This window comes from Macaca nemestrina, chromosome 2 (genome assembly GCF_043159975.1).
Source record: "Macaca nemestrina isolate mMacNem1 chromosome 2, mMacNem.hap1, whole genome shotgun sequence".
In the NCBI taxonomy this organism is placed as follows: domain Eukaryota; kingdom Metazoa; phylum Chordata; class Mammalia; order Primates; family Cercopithecidae; genus Macaca; species Macaca nemestrina.
In genome coordinates this window covers 103,191,528-103,197,527 of record NC_092126.1, presented here as the reverse complement: position 1 = coordinate 103,197,527, position 6,000 = coordinate 103,191,528, and the positions used below count along the sequence as shown (strand labels likewise).

The 6,000-nt window shown below is 42.7% G+C and overlaps 1 long non-coding RNA gene across 1 annotated transcript in view; it reads right to left on the bottom strand.

Moving 5' to 3' along the window:
• Positions 1-2,737: 2,737 nt before the first annotated feature.
• Positions 2,738-6,000, bottom strand: part of LOC105480233 (uncharacterized) — a 38,795-nt gene continuing 35,532 nt past the window's right edge. Inside the window, exon 3 of the long non-coding RNA XR_011619396.1 lies at positions 2,738-3,024. This is a non-coding gene — a long non-coding RNA (uncharacterized lncRNA). The remainder of the gene's footprint in view (positions 3,025-6,000) is intronic.

Sequence of the window (6,000 nt, the reverse complement as noted above, 5' to 3'; positions counted from 1 at the left end):
TATGGCTAGCCAGTTTTCCCAGCACCATTTATTAAGTAGGGAATCCTTTCCCCATTTCTTGTTTTTGTCAGGTTTGTCAAAGATCAGATGGCTGTAGATGTGTGGTATTATTTCTGAGGCCTCTGTTCTGTTCCATTGGTCTATACCTCTGTTCTGGTACCAGTACCATGCTGTTTTGTATGTCTGCATGTTGTGCACATGTACCCTAGAACTTAAAGTATTAAAAAAAAAAAGTGCAAAATTGTGGTCCCCACTCCAGATCTACAGAATCGTTAAATTCTGAAAGTGAAGCACAGAAATCCAAATCCCAGAAACACTCCAGGGCATTCTATGCGTGCTAAATTGTTCTAAGCAATTGTTCTTAACCCTGGCTGTTCATTACAATCACCTGGGGAGATTTTAAAATATCTTGATATCGTTGTATTCCAACTCCGCTCTAACATAATTGATCCAGGGTGGGGAAGGTGGAGAACTTTTAAACATAACAGGCCAAGCTTATGTTTAAAAGCTCCTCGAGTAATTCTAATGTGCTACCAGGATTGAGAACGATTATTCCAAAGATTAAGTGGCATGCTTAGTGTGTATATAGTAATTTCCCAAATGCTATTTATTATTTAGTTATCATTAATTATGTTGACGAATAGGTGATCAGTGTCCCTTGTTAACCTCTGCAGGAAGCTGCACCCCACCCAGATGCCTGCTAAGTATTAAACTTGTGTTGAGTTGCAAAGTAGAACAAAAGTATTGGTTTCGGAATAAGTAAGACCTGAATTTGAATTTGAGCTTTGCCACTGACAAGATAAGTCACCTTAGGAAATATTAACCTCTTAGGGAAGTCACCTCACCTCTCTAGGCTTCAGGGAAGTCTTCTCTAAATTCAGATAACCCCGACTCACAGGCCTGGGCAGCCAAAAACACTCTAACCCATCTCTCCATCTTTTTTTCCCTTTTTCTCCTCTTTTTCTTTTCCCATACCTCCCCACCCTTGTCTTCCTTGGTATCTCTGAAAAATGACCTTCTAATTCCCTTCCCTATAATGTGACTTGGCTATTTGGTAGAAGGAATGGAGAGATGATAAGAATATCATTGCACATTCCTCTCCGACAGTCATACCTTTTGCTGTGTAGGGCCTTTCATGTTAAGGAGATGAGATGGGCCAGGGCAGGGTCCAGGGGACTTGGTACTCCAACTCTGGGTCCTGAAGGCTGGTTCTGGGGAAGCCTTTCATGAAGGAGGACCTAGGGTCTTGAACTTTCCTGGGTGCCCAGCCTTGCTCTCTGGCATAGGGACATTTTTAAGGATCCAGGAAAAAGACAAAGAACAGAATGCGCCTGCAACTGGAGGGCCATTTTTCTAAGATGTTCACTTATGTCCAAATACAAATTTGTATTTGTGGGATCATTTTGCCTAATAGGCTAAAATTCATACCCAAAGGGCACTGCTGATCAAATTTCACCTTGTGAAGTCTCTGGTAACAACTTCCAACCTCTTCCCTCTGGTCCAATGGTACATGTGTGATCAAGAGAAGAGGAATCAGGAATGACCATCAAGTATGAAGGTGATGCAAAGCCAGGAAGAATAGGAAATAAACGAACTGAGCAAATAAATACAATATACCTCACATTGTTCTAAATTACCCAGAGGAAAATGAGTGAGAAATATTCTAGTCTGCAGGATTTAAGATTCAAAGACTCATCAACCACTTTCTGAGAGACTAGGGACAAAACACAAGGCACAGACTTTTAAAAATTTTCCCAGGCTTTTCTTTTTCTAAGATCTGGTTTCTGTTTGAGCATTAAGCCATATGCACAAAACCTGGAGTCGCAGAGAGTACCAGATGCTGTTAGTGCCTCTCTAAATATTCCCTAGGGCCCCACCATTTTAATGCAGGCTGGTCAACCTTCAGCTGCCAGCATCTGTATCTCTGGAAGCTGAGGTCTTCTGCCCGTGTGTGGAGCAGGTTAGAAGCGTATGGCAAGAATTCATATAGCACCCTTCCTTCCCAGGAGTCACTGAGCCCAGGTGGGATCAAGCAGTGCCTTCCACACTAGTCTGAGAGTGCCCTGGTGGAATTGAGGTCCAGTTACCCACAGCAGTCACTTACTTAATGACAAACCCTTCATTGCCTGCCGGCCCTGTCCTGCCTCACTTCTCCACTTCTATCTCAGTGTTGCCTTCCAACATCTCTCAGGTGGACAGCTTGCTTCTATTCAACTTCTCTGGGTTTGTTTCTAGAGTATCTGATCTAAGACACAGGGAGACCCAAGGTTGCCATGTGATTACTCACCTTTACTTGGGGCTTGGTGGGTCCTGCTCTGCTGAACTTACCCACGGTAGCTTAAGTCCTAAGCCTGGGGCTACTCATGGGAAAGCTTTACTCTTTCAGCCTTAGAAAGTGTTCATTTTCTTCTTGTTCACAATCCTCTAGTACAGGCAAAACAAATTGAGCTCTTGAAACAGGCATGTCCTTATAGTAGAGATAAATGGATTAGCACCTATTGAATTAGGAAGGAAGTTGACTGCTTGCCCTGCCTCTCAGCCTCAGTTCTGAGTGACGATTCATGTCCCAAGTGTCTTCCCTTGGGATGGCTATGAAAAAAAAAATTGGCTTAGATAGCAGTGGTTTCTGAAATTCTGGTTCTGGGGAAGCTAAGAAAACATAGAGTGATGTTAGCAAAGTCCAGTCACTCTGTGACAATGAATGCGTTAGAATAAAGGATGGAATTTATTATAAAAATTGCATATTAACCAATTAAAGGGGTTGCTGGGAAAATAAAATTCTGGAAGAAGTAAAGAACTAAAGCCATGGGATCAGAGAATAAGTCCCAACCAGACCTCCTGAAGTACTATTCAGTAGACAAGTCAAAGCTTGCAGGGAAACTTGATAAGCATGTCCAGTTACCAAAGTAGAAGTGTCATGGAGAGAAAGTTGTTGCCTCTGTGAGTCTACCACCTCTGTGCTTCCACAGTCAAGTTGGTGAGCTGAGCTTGCAGTTGGTCAGCAGGACCAGCTGTTGGGAAGAGCTGGACAAGGAGAGAAGGAGAATGAGGACAAGCTGGAGCTGGCTGCATACCTCTGCATCTGCCCATCTCTCTATCAGATCCCAAAGTCCCTTGAGGAATAATGACTGTTGCTTTATTTCTGTCTCCAAAATTTTGTTCAGATTTCTCTTTTGATCAGCCCACTCTGGAGCCACTCAGGGGCAGGGATTCTGGGCAACCTAGTTCCAGCTCAATGAAGTTGACAATAGAATGACTCAGCAGAGTCAGATATCAGGTAGAATTTATCATGCCAAATGACCTACCCCAGACTTTGACCAAAATGCAGCTGACTTTGTTTTAGTTTTTGCCTGTTTGTTTTTAAACATTCTCTCCTGCCTTCAAACATAGATAGGGTACTTATTACTGATTTCTGTACCCCAGGAGCTATGTGAGTCAATGGTGAATTTACTAGAACAGTGATTCTCAACTGGGGGGATTTTGCCCATAAGGGGATATTTAGCAATGTCTGGAGATATTTTTTGTTGTCATGACTGGGAGTGGGTAGAGGCCAGGGATGCTGCTAAACATTCTACATTGTATAGGAAAGTCCCTCACAACAAAGAATTATCTGGCCCAAAATGTCAATAGCACCATTGTTAAGAATCCTGCACTAGAAGTAGAAGCCTTCCACTAATTTACTCAATTTTTAAATTTTGTTTAGTCAAGTGCATTTAGAAACACTAACAGAGAATAAGAAGCATCTATTAATAACCATAGGTTTTTATCCACTTCCTTTACCAAAAGGAAAAGGAAGATTCTAAACTTTTGCAATGATTTCAAGGCCCTTGTTTTTTTCTGAACAGGATATAACATCCTTCCTTTTTTTTCTTTTTTTAAAAAATTGTTTTCATTTTTTATAGAAACAGTCTTACAACGTTGCCCAAGCTAGTCACGGGATCATGCTTTAACGCATCTCTTCTAAGATGTAGAGCTTCCTCTGGTACCCCAGAACAAATCAGGTCCCCATTAGTCACTCTCATAGTGCCCTGACTTTTTTCTTTACATCATTTGTCACAATGACAACAAAACACTTACTAGTATGATCATTTGTGTGCTGCTTGCCCAATGCACTAGAATGTAAACATTATCTCACATAGTCTGCACAACCAGCTTAAGAGGAACATATTTAATTTTATAGACGAGAAAACTGAGACTTAGAGAGGTTGAATGCTTCATCTAAAATCACCCAGAAAACATGTAGAGAAATCCAATATCTGCTACAGTAAAGAGTCATGAGGACAGAAAATACATTACTATCACAAAAAACAGATGAAATATCTGCTTTTTGAGTGTTTTCCCTTAAATATTAAAATGATAGCTCTGCTGAAATCTCTTCTGCCTGCAGGTCTGTAGATAGAAGCAGTTCCTGTTCCCAGGATCATCAACCCGCATATCTAAAGTCCCTCACTAAAGAGCTGTTAGTAAGAAAAATGCAAATGAGAATGTCTAATTGCAAATTGCTCCAGCCCCACTTTTGAGACGTCCTGTGGTGACTGAACCAAACCTTCCTCCTAAGCAGACAGAAGTGGTGGCTCCTCTATTCCAGAGCTTGGCTACCACCTTGGCAGGGAACCAGGCCTACTACAGAATGACGTTGCTGGGCCCACTTCAGCACACAGAAGACTGTGGTCCTTGCTGGAATCTAATCATGGAGAGCACAGCTGTGAATGAGAGCCCTCTGTGTCTGCTGAGAGTACAGGACCTAGCACCTTGGCTTCATCTTTAGAGCTGTTTCCATTTTAAAGGGTAGTCAGTGAAAATAAAATAAGACAAGTATAAAGACAAACATGTTTACACACACACACTCATATATACATGAGGATATATGACTATATATGGTATGTATGTGGCTAGAAAATCAAGACCTCTAAAAAGGAATGTATACTATCTGGAAGATATAAAACTTCCTTTCAAATTTCATCATTACAATTCTACAATGCCTGATGTCTTGGTATTCATGTAGGACTTCGCTGTATTAGGTAAAACCAAATGAAATTGATGTTATTATAGGTAAAAAGAAATGTGAATAATGTGCTTCAACCTAATACAGACCAGAAAGTGGCAGGGTCAGGTCAGAGGCAGCAATCCCTTCTCTAGGAGGCCCAGCAAGTGAGGGCCCCAAGCTTAGAGGAAAAGGGGGCTGGCATATCATAGAGATAGGATCTCAAAAGAGACCTAAGGGGGCCGAGCATGGTGGCTTACACCTGTAATCCCAGCATTTTGGGAGGCCAAGGCAGGCGGATCACCTGAGGTCAGGAGATCGAGACCAGCCTGACCAACATGGCGAAGCCCTGTCTCTACTAAAAGTACAAAAATTAGCTGGGCATGCTGGCTGGCTTCTGTATTCCCAGCTACTTGGGAGGCTGAGGCGGGAGAATCCCTTGAACCCAGGAGGCAGAGGTTGTAGTGAGCCGAGATCATGCCATTGCACTCCAGCCTAGGCAACAGAGCCAGACTCCATCTCAAAAAAAAAAAAAAAAAAAAAAAAAAGCCTAAGAGAGCAGGATCCCACAACTATAATGATGGCAAAAAATGTAAACTAAAATGTTATCTTGTCAAAAGGGGATGGCTGAGAACATGGCAAGCAGCAAGTGTTAGATGTGTTGTTTCTAAGCTCCTGACTGAAGCAACTCGTCCAGAGCCTGGTTTGAGATTCATTAAACTACAGCTGTCAAAAGCATCCACCCTGAAAGGAGGAGGCTTAAACAAAGACACTACCTGCAGGACGGAGGATCAGAGAAAAGTGGTCTTCAAAGGGCTGGGCTGTTCCTGGAGCTCTGTGGGGTACAGGAGGGAGTACCTCCAACCCCTACGAGCAGGCAGGAGAGACATCAGCTGAGGACTGAGGAGGGAGGGCAGCTACCAGGAAAGGTGGGCCATAGGTTGAATGCTTCAAGGAGGCAGGTGTTGGTGTGTGGATGAAGAGGATCCAATGAGAGAAGAGTGTGGAGTGACTTC